This window comes from Xiphophorus hellerii, chromosome 21, assembly GCF_003331165.1.
Source record: "Xiphophorus hellerii strain 12219 chromosome 21, Xiphophorus_hellerii-4.1, whole genome shotgun sequence".
Classification (NCBI taxonomy): domain Eukaryota; kingdom Metazoa; phylum Chordata; class Actinopteri; order Cyprinodontiformes; family Poeciliidae; genus Xiphophorus; species Xiphophorus hellerii.
The window spans coordinates 12,862,951-12,877,495 of record NC_045692.1 but is presented as its reverse complement, the minus strand read 5'-3'; the positions used below and the strand labels follow the sequence as shown (position 1 = coordinate 12,877,495).

At 37.8% G+C, this 14,545-nt stretch overlaps 1 protein-coding gene across 20 annotated transcripts in view; it reads right to left on the bottom strand.

Moving 5' to 3' along the window:
• Positions 1 to 14,545, bottom strand: part of eya1 (EYA transcriptional coactivator and phosphatase 1) — a 78,264-nt gene that overhangs the window by 41,316 nt on the left and 22,403 nt on the right. For 6 of the 20 annotated variants that reach the window (XM_032551720.1, XM_032551729.1, XM_032551738.1 and 3 more), the window contains exon 1: positions 6,089 to 6,394. The exons of 2 other annotated variants lie outside the window; for them this stretch is intronic. The gene's annotated coding sequence lies outside the window, so the exon portion shown is untranslated. Of the gene's footprint in view, positions 1 to 102; positions 165 to 319; positions 498 to 6,088; positions 6,395 to 14,545 lie in introns of those variants that run through there. 12 more of the 20 variants (XM_032551726.1, XM_032551728.1, XM_032551730.1 and 9 more) reach the window with 4 other exon arrangements.

Genomic DNA, 14,545 nt, shown 5'->3' with positions numbered 1-14,545 from the left:
CAAATTTAGCAGAGAAATGCCCATTTTTAAAGCAATCCCTGATGCCACACAAAGAGCTACATTTCTTTGGCACTACTGGAACTGACACAACTTTGCTCTTACCTGGACCTAGACAGCTCTGAGTCCTCTCAAACCACACTCCCTTTTCTTTATTCTGCCTCCACCTGCCCCAGGCAGGAAACAATGTCAGTCCTTGTTACTGCAGCTTGATGTCACAGTCCAGAGCCATCCATGACACAAAAAGGCTTATCAGAGAAAACATTATTGTTATTCTGGAGCAAAATGGGAAGAGAGGGCTGGCGAGGGAACAGAGGCTCACATTGTCTGTCTCTGAGCCGCAGTCCTACTCCACTGTTGTTTCCTCCTCCAGGTCCTCCCTCCTCCCTGAGTAAGGGGAGCATGGCCAAATGACGGAAAGGTGATTCATCATTGGTCTACGACAGCTGCAAACTGGATTAGCCCTCCCCCAATCAACATGCAAAGCAGCTTAGCCAAGGTAAGCAGGAAGGGTGGGTGGGGGGGAACTGTGTAGTGGGGCTAAAGAAGCGAAGGTAGGCAGCAGGGTGAGGGGCTGGGGGTACAAGGGGCTGAGGGGAACCGGAGTGTGGGAGAGTCTTTCTACGTTCCTGCTGACTGAAAGAAGATGGGACTTGTTGAGCAGAGGCTAGTCGACCGTGACACCCCTAGCATCTTCAGCAAATCTTTCATCTGCAATTGACACTATCTGAATTTATCAGCACTCCTCCTCCAGGCATAATGACAAGTCCTAATGACCAATGGGGCCCCTTCCTACAGGCCTGCCCCAGCTTGTGGCTATTACACAGAAAGAAACTATGAAACAGCCTAGCTCTGAATCCCCCAAAACAACACACAGAATGAGTATGCACACTCACACTATCAAGGCATACCAAAAATTTAAAAGGTTTAAGACTGCTAAGATTTTCTGTCGTAATGTTCCTGTAGTTCAAAACCCTTACAATAAAAGGGCAGAGATCATGTTGGAGTGAAGGGCAAAGAGCAACGCATCGGTGCCCCTCACCCAACTGTTGCTACACACTTCCAGTCAGCTGACTGAAAGAGAGCTACTGCAATCTAATGCTAACAGGAAAGGTTTGAGGAGTGTGATAACAATGTAAAATCACTACAGTTTAAAAGTATGATGTTACAAAAAAATATAAAAAAACCCAAAACAGTTCAACATAATTCCCTTGTTTTTATTTAAAACTATAGGAACAAAAACTATTTCTACTGCCATAAAGTATTGTAATAAATAGACTACAAGGTATAATGATGTTTTCATAATATTTGTCAGTTTGATTATGATAGAACAAAAGTTGAGTTCTTCCAATTCGTAGTTTGTCACCTTTTGCTATAAATTACAGTTTCTTAGTAAGAGCAAAAGGTGGTGCTCCTTTGGTTTATGTGTTTTTTGCAACCAAAAATAATTCTAAAATGCCAGTTTTGTCTTTTTTCTTAGCAAGGGAAAGTGCATTTCATTAGAAACAATATAATGTTTAAGATATTTTTGAAACTAGGACTATTTAAAGCAATACTCTGTCTTGATACCAGTAACCAACCAATGCCTTTTGGAAATATGAAAAATGAAAACAATTAACAGATAAAAAGGTAGTTAAAATTATTAGTGTAATAATCAGTATTATGTTATTTGGACGGCAGTAGCAAAATGCATTAAATTATATAATTTATAAATTTTTTGTATTAAATTTGTGTGGAGCTTTCCAAAAAGTGTGGTATTTTGACCAAAATTATTAAAAAGCGATAATCTCATAGCTTGTTATGCATAATTACGCTAACCACAACTATTTGTGTCGATGGCTTTACTTTTGCAAACAAAGACACATAACTCATGCCTGTTTGCTTGCATATATCTTGCGCAGGGCACTCAGGGGCCCCAGATCAGAGTGGTGTAAATGCACACACACACACACACCCACACACCCACGCCCACACCCCACACGACAACACACATCTCTCACTCTCTTTCACACACACCAACGCAAGGCACTTTAGAGGCCCCCAGATCAGTGGTGCATCTCAGACAATGAAGCAGACTGGAAACAAGAACATGGAGAGCATATGGAGCCACATATGTTTCCTATGATGCCGCGAATGCCTCTATTACTCTCCTTTAGCTGACAGTTACATTTTGCTGTCCAGTCCAGCTTGGGCCTGCCTCTCTACAAACATCAAGCGGGGTCATATACTTGCATGGTTATGGCATTGTATTAGACTTGACTCTGACCCTCCATGGGAATAGATGGTCCAGAAAAAGGTCAAAGGTATTCATCTGTTCAGGGAAATAAAAAAAGAGAGATATAATGTTCTTTTTTTCCCCCAGATCGGAGCAGGATTTTTTTTTTAATAGCCCACTGTTTACATGAGCCAAGGTAACCTGAGCTCGATGGTCTTAAGTTTTTTTTTTTTTTCAAACAGGCTTTGCTCTTCACACCACAGCAAAGCCTTCATGAATACCATTCTATCTTTACAATTTGCCTCCACTCCCATAACTAGCAACAGAACATAACCATTATATTCCATTCTAACGTTTAAACATTAAAAAAACACCAAAAAGTGGGTGTTCTCATTCAACACCAATCTCTGTTGAGGGGAATAAAAATAGAACAATATTTAAGAAAAAATAAATCTCAAAGTAAAATCCACAGAGCTAAAAACTATAAAGAAGAAAGAGAAACACATTTTGCCACAGCACATTAACAGCGATCACAAGGTCGGGAGGGGGCTCCTGTGGTGGACTAATGTGGTATTCTAAGTGGTGAATGGTGCAGCCCAATAAAGCCATTACCTTGCTGGTGTCTCTACCACCTCCAGCAGGTGAAAACTTGAGGAAAGTAAAAACGAAGGGGAGAGGAACGAAAGCATAATTTTTAAAAAAAGAAACCTTTTTTCTTTACCACAAAATATTTATCGTGTAAAGAAAAAAGGCCACATTCAGCATCTTTGATGTTCATCTTGCTTCAACCTGAACTGCCAGGTCTTTCAAGCCTTAGCAAGAACAAAGACCAGCTAGATGAAGCGGTAGAAGTGTCATTAAGAAGACGAAGTGCCACAACAAGCTTCATTCACGGTGGTTTGCTAGCCTTTTAGTTTCGCTTTACTTATTTCAAGACCTGCATTGCCAAAGGTAAATATAGCCCGAGCCAAGCTTTTAACATAGATGATCACAACATGCAAGGCGTCTGATCTGTGTGACCTGTGTTACGATGCATGCGATGCCCTTCTCATTCACATTGATGGTATTGTTTTGAATGCAAAATCTGGGGACTTAACAAATTCTTTTTTTTTTCATTTTATTTTTTTACATAAATTAAAAAGAATACGCCTAAAATACAATACACATGCTATGAGATATTTTAAAGTGTATACTTGAAGTGTGGTTTGTTATAACATTTGCAAAACAATTCTTTAATCAAACACTGAGTTTAAAACATCTAATCTCCACTTAAACTGGTCAGCTGAATCCACATGGTAGCCCAGGAAAAATAAATCTACTTGCAAAAGAATGTAGATGTAGACAACAATTGGACACAGATGTTAGGGTACAGTTTGCAAAAAGCTGTGATTCACTCGTGATTTTTCTGCGTAAAAATACTAGGTGCCAAAAACTCAACATTAAATATTTGGATTTGTATTTAATATTTTAACAAGTTATATTTCTGAACTTACAGTGTGTTATTATATTTTAATTTGAAAATTGGCCATTACATATATATCCACTAAAAAAGTTTACTTGTTCAGCTCCATGTTTAAATTTTATTTAAAAATTTTATTCAACAGTGTGACTTTATTTTCTTGTCTGTGAATAAAAACATAGTTGTCAGCAGATGCGTGCTGATGCGCAATTTGTCGCTGTAATTTGGATTTAATCTGCTATTGTGCCTCAGCAGGTCCTTCCGCAGCTACGTTAAATCTGTTAATACCACCTTCTTCAACCCTCAAAATTATTTCCAGAAGGTGGTTCTGCCTTCGAGAGGCTATCAAATAAGATTTAAGGTGGACATTTTATCACAACCTGCCAACCACTGTGGCCACTGAGGGGCCAGGAGATATTTTTTACAAGCTAGAGCAGAAAGCAGGTCAAGCGACAAATGTTAATGATTTTGTATGTGTGGCGCATTTGACTTGAACTTTTAATCCTTTCAGTTATGAAATATGTTTTTTTTTTATTTTGAAGGAAATATTAGGATAAAATACCTAGCACAAACAGTTTGTGTTTAAAATATATAGTGCCTGGACAGTAGGCCAATTCACAATGATCCTCACATCAAGATATTTACAAGTAAACACAGGAAAGATTTTAGTGATTAGAGATCTGTAAGGTCTTCATCTAAAAGCTCATTTCCTGCTCTTTCAACCACATATTTCAGATCCAAACAGTGGCGTGTTAAGAAAACAACACCCCACGGTATTTAGTAAACACCCCCAGCCCACTAATCACCTACTACAGGCTACTTAATAGAGGGTCCCTATTACCTTCTTCCTTCTCTTGTGCCCTGTTTTCAACTCCCCATCTTTCCTCTCTACTTTCTGAATGAAGATGGATCAATTAGCGCTGTGTGTCTTTCACCGTTTTCAATCCGCAGGCCAAGGGCCCGGCCGACGAGATGCATCCAATACGAAAGACATCAGTCCCTAGGCAAACAATGCCACTGTCACCGGCGCACACTGCAGCTAGACATGCACCCTAATCTCTGTCTGTGTAAAGCAAATAGGCAGTGTAAACAGCCTTTAAATCAGCCTGCTCATTATCTGTTAATTGAATAAATACGGTTATTGTTTGTGTGTGAATAGCAGCAGCAGGCAGTCACACGCGCTGTCAAGCTTGTCTTCATGGCACAGAGGACAGGCAGGCTGCCTCACTAACGCTCATTTCCTCTCTTTCATTAACACACAGAAAGAGAAGGAATTAGATGCTGAACAAAGTCAACAGAAATAAAGGCCAACCTCTAAAAGATATGTTCCTATCACACATACTTATACACCGAAATGAAATTATTATTTTTTTTACTTTCAAGGTAAGCAAGGACTCAAAGGCAAGAACATTAAATCAGAACATCCTTCAATTAGCGAGGCTGGTGATTACGGCCGGATGAATCATCATCATCTTCCCTGCACGTAAAATGATGGCGAGCGGAGACGCCGCACAGCCGGGAGTCGAGGCCTGTCGTCGTGGTGAGACGCGCGGAGGCTCTCGGGTCTCCCCACGGCATTCCTGGCCTCAGCAGATGGCATTGGATGTCAGCTGCTTTGACTGTGTTCGTTTTCTTGAGTCTGCTTGGAGAAAATTAACTACTGCAGTGTAAAATACGCCTTCTTTCTCAAATAAAAAAAAAAAGCTAGACTGCACCAAGGAAAAAGACAGGAAAACTAAATTGGGAAATATTTACATGAGGATGTTAAATTTGATGCCACTTAAGTAATTTTAATTTCTAATTTTTATTAACAAACAATAAAGGTTATAGGTTTTAGAAGACATCTAAATACATATATTTTTATTTATGTATTTATTTATGCATTCTAAACCTTGTGTGTCACATGTATTATTGCCAGCAAAAATTAAGTACAATTTTTACAAATATTTAACATGCAGGTGAAAATTAATACCTAAGTAACAATATTTTTATATGGTGTTACCAGATTCCTTTTTTAAATTAAATATTGCATGTAATTTTCTCTTCAATTTTTTTGTTTGAGTAACTTTGTATTTCTGTAAATACTCAAGAAGGCCTTTATTTTATTTACTTGTTGTTAATTAATTTTCTAAATGGACAAAAATCTCTTAGGTTTTTGATTTTCTTTTTTTTTAAATAATTGCGATCTTGCAGGGTTTCTTTAAATTTTAATGATATCACAAGATTTGGCCAAAAATAAAGAGAATAAATAATACCAATTTTCTGGAAATTTGCAGTAATTGGGAATTACATACTGTAATAGTAATTTATGTGATAAAATAAGTAATTACGGAGTCAGGCACACTAAAAGCCAAAAGAAGTTAAGACAGGACAGATAGATATGTCAAACATGAGAAAGAAATTAAAGTAATACTCACTACTATTACAGTTGAATCCCTGTGCGTTTATCCCCTCTTTTTATCTTCCCCTTTAAAAAAGAAATCTTCTGGAAAAAGGGTCGGGCAGTCCAGCAGAGAGGACAACACGCTGTCTTAAACAGCTCTCAGACTGTTGGTAGAATCTGTAGCGCAGTAAATGTAAACTACAGGACTACTTTTTTTCTTTCTCATTTTAGGTGTTGGAACCCATTGAGCCCAGCTCGGTATCTCAGGAGACTGTCTTATTGAGAACGAGAGTTGTCCGATTACTGCTTCAGGCAGTGACTGGTGAGTGTCTGAGGAAGAGGGGGGAAAAAGGAGAGAGAGGGAGTGTGTGAGGGCAACACAGAAGGAGGGAGGGAGGGAAGCGGTGAATGAGTTAGAGGGAGAGAGAGGCTGCTGCTGCTGTTTGAAAAAGCTGAAAAGTTGCTCGGCGCTCTCACAGGAAGACTTTGGGGCTGGAGGAGGCACAGGGGAGTTGTGCCGCACACAAGCTCCTCCATATGTCATTCACTCCCAGCTTTAAGAAAAAGAGTCCTCTCCAGATTGTATCAGTGCAGACTAAGACAATGCTCAACAGCAGGCTCTGCTCACATAGCCCTAGGGCTCAAACTTTTCTCCTCACCCCCCTCCTCTTTCTCTCTTGTTTTTGGTATGCTCATTTTTTCTCCCCACCGCAAACCACATCTTTTTTTTTTTGGTTTTTGCTTTCTCTTGTGAGCTCGGGGTCAAAGATGGATTTCTTTCTGACACAGAAGGACTTCAGAGAGCAAACAGAGGGCTAGGTCATTAGCTTATAGGTGATGGGGAGCCAGAGGTTTAACAACGGCCGAGAGTCTCGCCTCTGCCCGTCTCCGCAGCACTCTAGTGGAAGTCCTCCGTCAACACATACGCACAGCGTCTATGTGCAAGGTAATGATTGCCTTCTGTCTGCTCCAGGTTATTATTTCAACTGAGCAAAGCTGCATCGCAGGGCCGCACTGCTACCGATGAGCTGAAACTGGTGATTTATTCAAGCTGGTGATGAGGCCTGAACAGATTTAGCTGCAAAATGTCATGACATTATTTCTAAGGATATCATTTGTGTGTAAACTGGTCAAAATACCAGTGAACCATTAAAAATTTGTTTAATTTCCATGCCTTAAAAAACCTGCAGATGAAAAACCAAATGTAATACTGACAAATGATTATGAGGAAAGAGGAAATCATACATTTACTATGGTAAGGAGGTGGTGAGAGAGAAAAAACACCCACGGCTGGAAGAATAGTCTGCTGTGTTTCAGTCTGGACTTCTTTTAAAACTCTGTTACCTCCTAGTCAGTTCTTTATAATAAGTAACAGAGATGGGCTGGTTCCCGGTATCAAGGTATGGAAATATTTCAAAGGTTACTGTTTTAAAAACTGCTGAAATTTGCCATCATTCTGTCCCTATGGCTACTTTTAAAGTACATTTAAAGAGATATTGAAAGTTCCTATGAACATGCAAAACCCTAGTGGTTAAATTAATTATTATTTTAAATAAACATTGAAATAAATGTTCCCTCCTGTTGTATTTCTGTCTGAACTCTGTTATACCTAATTAATCTGGTATAAAAAATAGCCATGTAAGCATCACTATAGGGATATGTCTAATATTAATGTCAAGGGTTATAAACAGGTTTAGCTTTAAAAACCACTAGAATTTTCATGATACTATTCATACAGATTGAAGTCCTTTTAATGACATAGAGCTGGAGTGATCTAATTTTTCTAGGATAGTTTGAAGCTTGGAGAAACAGTGCTACTCCTCTCCAGCTGTTGCTGTGCACTGCCTGTTAGCTTGCTGAAAAAACCTACACTATGTTGCTTAAGGAGAGAGGTGGAGTAAATACACTTACACCTACCAACGATAAGTTTATATTGACTATCTTGTTTTAGCAGCTACAGTTAGACACGGTTCAAATGCCATCACATTTGGCATTTGAACCATGTCAAAGTACACCAATGCTTTAAAAACCTTGAAAAACAATTACGTTTCAAAACCAGTGACAATTTCCAACCTACCGGTCCTACAACTTTAATATGAGTGAGCAGAGTTTGTTTTTGTTTTTTTTCCCCCAAGTTGTGTGGTGGAGCATAGAGTGACTCAAAACTGTCCCTCCCAAACTTGTTGCTGGTCAGCTGGTTGAAAGAAGGCATACAGGAAAGACAAATTTGGTTGTTTGGAAATATTTTCAGCTTCCATGGCATGGGAAGCCGAGGAGCAAAGGAAAACCAGCCATCAGCATTATTAATTTAAATCTGTTCAGCTATATAGCATTAATTCATAACAAATGTCATCTTCTGGCACTTTACATTATCCAACAGATCCAAGGTGTATACAGAAAAATATAATCTAATAAAAACTTTCACATAGGCAGATTTACGTTTGATCCCATTCACTCTATTTTGATTATATTTGTAATACAATGCAGTGAAATTCCTTTTTGATATTTCATTTTGTGCAAAGGAATGACTTTTTTTTTTTTTTTTTCCATTTTTTTCTCCGAAGAGTTTTTGCGGCGCTAGTGGCTCATATTTTTTCTACAGTAGGCAGACAGGAAGGAGGGTGAGGAGAGGGGGGAAGACATGCGGTAAAGGTCGTTGGGACCGGGAGTCGAACCCGCGACGTCCGCGTCGAGGACTAAGGCCTCCAAACGTGGGGCATGCTAACCCCTTGCGCCACCACAGCACGCCCCAGGAATGACTTTTTAAAACTCATCCAGGAGCAGTCTGTGTCGGTCAACTTCAAATTGGCTAGATGAGCATTTAACCAGCTAATATCAGAGTGTTATACAATAGAGTGTCACTCTACAAAGAAAATAAAGATAAAGAGGATATTGTAAACAAGGAGTCATTTACTTTAAGAATTGTGCTAAATTTTGCATTTGTTTATTCTGCAAATGCTGGTTAACTTGACGCTTAACTTCAAGCGCCAAAATAAAACAAACATAAATATGTTTTACACATAACAAAATACCTATGATAACTAACATGTTACTTTAAGGGCAGGATGATTATTGGACCCTGTGTTTAATATAAAAAGTATCTGATTATAATGTAATTTTTTTTCCTAAAGTTTGTGTGGATGTAATCTAAAACCGTGGCATAACCATTTAATTATTGCATGTGATCATTACCTCTACTTTAGGCTGTGCAAATCTTTGTAGACTTTTATTGACAGTAGTTTTGCAATTCCAGCTGATTATATATGCCTTAATTCTTTAAGCTGGCAAGGAACACTAGTTGTAAATTAGCTGTGACCACAAAACACTACACATGATATACAAAATGTAAAGAAATATTCACTACTTTTATCTCTTTTAAATAGCATAAATAAATAAAAAATAAACTGATTATCATACTGTGAGAACCTCTAGCGACCTCATCTTAAGGAATTTAAAAATGTGTTAATGAAAGACAACCTTTTAAATGTGATTTATAATGATTATTAAAGTCATAAATTAGTCAGTTCTTTTTGAGTAACTCAGGTGTAACTTATCCAGCCAAACAAAACTGTGCCAACATGAGCATAACTGAAATCAATAAAGAAATGAACAAAATAGATCAATCATCTTTCCTGACTGAAACACACAGCAGTGACAGTATGGACACTGTCTGAAACAGAACACTCTGGTTCATTTTCCAACCCAAATGCCCAAAGGTAAAGCTATACGATCACATGATAGCATCAGAGCATGAAATATATTGCATATAGAGCAGGTTGCTGATAACTCAATTGACTAATAAAAGATGCTGGGGGACTCTCAGGTAACTATTTCAATAGCAGTTAGGCACACATTCCAGTTATGTAGTTGCATTCAGGCATTGGCTCTCTCACTCTGTGTCAATAAGCAGCTGTATAAAATTAGATGGAGACGAAATTTTGCAAGTGAGTTATTTTCAAATTCCATGGTATAATCATGCAGCATTGTTTATGCCTTAAATAAACTTAGATTTTCCTCCTGAATGCAGTGCTCTGCGGCATGTTTTGAATAAAAGCTCCAATCATCGCAACAGTTTGACTGAAGAAGAAATAAATTAAAGGCTGTCAAACCCAAACAATCTCACTTAAAGGGCAAATTATGCTTTAAATTTTAAATTGCGATTGCGTTTACTAACTAGAATTAAACATTTGCACATGTTAAAAAAAGTAGACCGATTTAAAACTGAGATGTGTTATGCAGAAACAATAAAATTATAATTTGTGCAACAATAAAACCTAAATTCCCTCATGTCTGCCAAATGGAGGCTTAACAGAAGATGCACAGATACGGTCCAGTTGACATAAGCGCTAAAACGGCACTTGCCAAAAACTATATCAAGTAAGAAATTTGAGAAGCAAGCTAAGATTAAATGTGAAGCCGTTCTTTATTAAGGATTATCTTGATGGGACTCAATGGTCTTCATGTGGGGTTGCAAGGATGCCTGTCTGCAATTTAGAGTGAGGAGAGATCTGAACTGTCCTCCGCTGCCAATAGGTTATCCCCTCAGCTACTCACACACATGAAAATAGATCTAACTCCAATTTCCAGATTCTGTTTTTAAGATAAGGGCTAATGCAAATTTAAATAGATTCTTACTACTTTTTAAATGACTTCGTTTTTTGTTTTTTTTAACAATCTGATAAAGTGAGTTTACTTATCTTGATTTAGAATATATAAACAGTTCGAAGGAGGTAGGAACACTGTGACAAGGGATCAAATGGTTCAGATGAAACAAAACGCTCACACTCTGGTGACACAGTTGCAATATTTTCATATGCATGTGCTGCAACATTGTTTGGGTAGAGCTACTACAATGTTTATTCAGCATCACACATTGGGGGGATCAAGTTCCTTCTTTGACATACGTCTCAGCAGAGCATTACACATTTTAAACCTTTACCCCAAGAAGGGAAATCTGAACTTGGGATAACTTTGAAAAAAATAACAGTTTTATATATTTTTACAGTCATTAGCAACTGAAGTGTTCAACTGTTGATTTAAAAGGAAATACAAAGAAAAAAGAAAGCTTAATTATATATGCCTCTTTTAAAAAGCTTTAAATATTGCCTCTGAGTCATGTGGGACAAAGTTTGCATGATGTAAATTTGTTGAAGAGCTCTGTTACTGTGAGGTACTGGAACATCCAGTACCTTACGGAACCAAAACAATAGTGGTTAAGTGAAAACCAATACCCGTTCAAATAAATTTTGAAGTAAAGCTTTTTTCTCTTCCTGCTGCCATCTAACAAATCTCTGTTCTATGTTATTTAAAATCTTGGTTAGAACATAAAGGAACAGGACACTTTCCAATATCAAGGTATAGAAACATTAAAAAGTCACAGTTTTTTCATCATGCAGTTTTTTCGGTTCAGTGTACTATTAGTGACCACAGATTTCTCCCACTATAGGGAGAATACAGCACTGACCTTCCTCCAAATGTTACTGATTATTACTGGTCAGTTGGCTGAAAGAAGTGTACTACACCTTTGTCTTGCTGACAAAATTAAAAATCCAGCCATTAGGAAATACAGTAATGGTGTGGAAACTAATTGGTTGTCATCTTTCAACCTTATCAAGATAATGTGAAACTACAGTTATAAAGCAATGGGCATCATTTATGTAAAGTAGCAGATTTTCTCATTGACACGCTCAGTTGGACGGATAACTATAATTAGCAGAGCAAGCTGAAAAAACTTTGGTGTATATACTGTGATACCACAAAACCGTGATATTTTTACTCCGTTTTCATATCATCAGGATCTCATGCCTAAGCTCATGTGACAAATAAAATAAAGCAAAGTAAATAAACTAAAACCAGAACTACTTTGAGGATCAAAACCAAGTTACTGTGATATATAAAAATGCCTTTCAGCACAGTGTATACAGCAAAAAATTCACTCATCTAGGAAGCTTTCATTAAACTCCAAAGGAAGTCTTTCAGGATGACAGGCTATGACCACAAAAAAGATTTTGACAGTGCAGACAGATAATTTTGAAGTCCCTTTAGGTAAATTAGTAGCAAGTAGAGTGCTTTCAAGTGGTGAATGAAAGTTCTGAACGTTTCATAAACAAACATCAGGTTGGCCTGCTTTCTCTAAGGAGTAGAGATGAAAGTAAACACAGCATACCTCAACATGGAAATACATGGGAGTTTTCTTCCACAGACAGCCAGGAACAAAGAAAATGGTTAACCTCTTGGAACATCAGAAGCTAAAAATAACAGAGTGGCCTTTCTGCGTAGTTATTACAGGTCCAAACAAAACAAGCACAATATTTTTCTGAATCAGGTGAAATATTTTTTCTTCTACCATATTAAAATTGTATCAATTTAAACTTTTGCTCATGTAATTATCAAAAAGAATTAATATATTCTGCAGTTGTTACGGTGCATACAGACCAATCTGTAGTTAAAATTCTCTATGGATACAGGTACATTTGTCTATGCCATGTGAACAGAGAACACTTTACGACCAGTGAAGCACACCTGGGGAAAGTCTAAGAGGACCTCAAAAATCCTCAGACAAAACTTTATTGCTCTCCAGTGGCCCTAAAAGAGCAAAACAAGCACACTTTGGAGACCTATTACTCAGAAAGAGACCTTTCTGAGGCAAAGTACCACTGAAGGCATTACACAGCGAACACATATCCAAATGAAAGTTGTTAATCACACATATAAGATAATTAAATTGTGTAACCACTGGCATCTTTTTAAAAGTATAACTTAATATTATTTTTTATGATTTTATAATAAAATGAACAGAAAAATACGTCATAGTTTTGGCATGAAATTATATTTAAACACAGCTTTAAAAAAAAAAAATATCGATTTTAGAGGTGAATAAATCAACAACTCAAAAATGGGGTCCTGATCAATGCTCAGCCAAACAAAGAAGACAAAAATTGGTAATTAAATTACAAGGAGATGTAAGATCTTAAAATTATTCTAGGTTTAATCTTTGTAAAAACAGCAAAAATTCAAGCTAAATAGAAAAACGTACTGTGGATGGTCTTTTCAATTTATTTCAAAACAGAGAAAGAGACTGAAAATTAACAATATTTTTAACAACTTAAACTTAAAAATTCTAAAAAAGCCCAGCATGTTTTATAAAGCTTCACTAGAGTTATAATTTGAGTATACATGCAAGAAGCAAGTAATCTTCACTCTCAAACTGATCAAACAGTGTTAGATGTTTTAAAAGTATTATCCAAAATGGCAGTAAGTGAGTACTGTGGTGATAATCTGACATTCTGATTTGAAGACAGAGCTTCAGCTGGAACACTACTAAATCAAAATCAGCTGCACCCTAAAATACCAATATGTTTGGTAATAAATTTTCAACACCGCCCCTAATGGCAGCATTTGTCAGGGTCGCCCCAACTGTCTGAGACTGGCTTCTTACTGGGACGATCCAGGCACCCAGTAATGTGGCACTCCCCATCTCGTCCACAGCTGCCCAGGTCAGTGGTGCGCAGAGAGCCAGGCTGCTGATCAGACGGCTTGCAGTGGGATCTAGGCCACAGTCATCAGCAGAACTTATGTTCAGCACACCACCAACTCCCAGTAGGTTAGAGTGCAAAATGCAGAGGTTATACACATAACTGTGGCCTTGCAATCCCCCTCCCTCAGGCTGACTCCGTGTCTCCCCTCTCTGACTCACTTATCCAAACCCCCACTAGTCCAGCCACTGTGACATTTGTGAAGCCAGGAGTCCACATAACAAAAACACATTAGGCAAATGTCTGGGGTCAAACGTCTGTTTGAATTGGCCAGATGAAAGACACTTAGACTGGGCCTGCGCCATTCTCCCCAATGACTAAACCCAGTTACAAAAGACTTAGTGCTGTGCAAGCTGGGGTTTGTCTTACTGACAATATAGATGTGCTTCCACTATATCAAAGCCAGGAACATTACTATACAGCCATCTAACTCAACGGGCTCTAACAGACACAACACAACTGGGAGATCATTTATATTTAACCTACATCCACATTTGTCCGAAAGAAGCAAGTGGAAGTGAGCACAGCTTGATTAATAGGAACTCCCACTGGACACTAGCTCTAAGAAGGACTCCAGACTTAACAGCTGAGGTTAGCTATAGACGTACTGTATGTGCAGTGCAAAAAATTATGCATGGATTATTTGGTCATGAGTAATTTATTTCCAACTACAGCAGCAAACATACTGAGCATTACAACTTTAAAGTATGCACAAAAGTTACCATTAGAACTATAGAAACTTTCCAGTCATGGATAAAGCTGGAGGGACTTTATAACTCGCATATGATAAATTTTACAACATTTTTGTAACTTTTTCATTTCAAACATAGGATTCCAGCTCATAAGTATTTATAAAAAACATAAAAGAAGAAAGAAAAATAACAGTACATTTGGGATGCAAAACTCAAACGTCAGAAGCTGCAGAGTGACAAAATATATTTGGTGAAAAAGTCAGG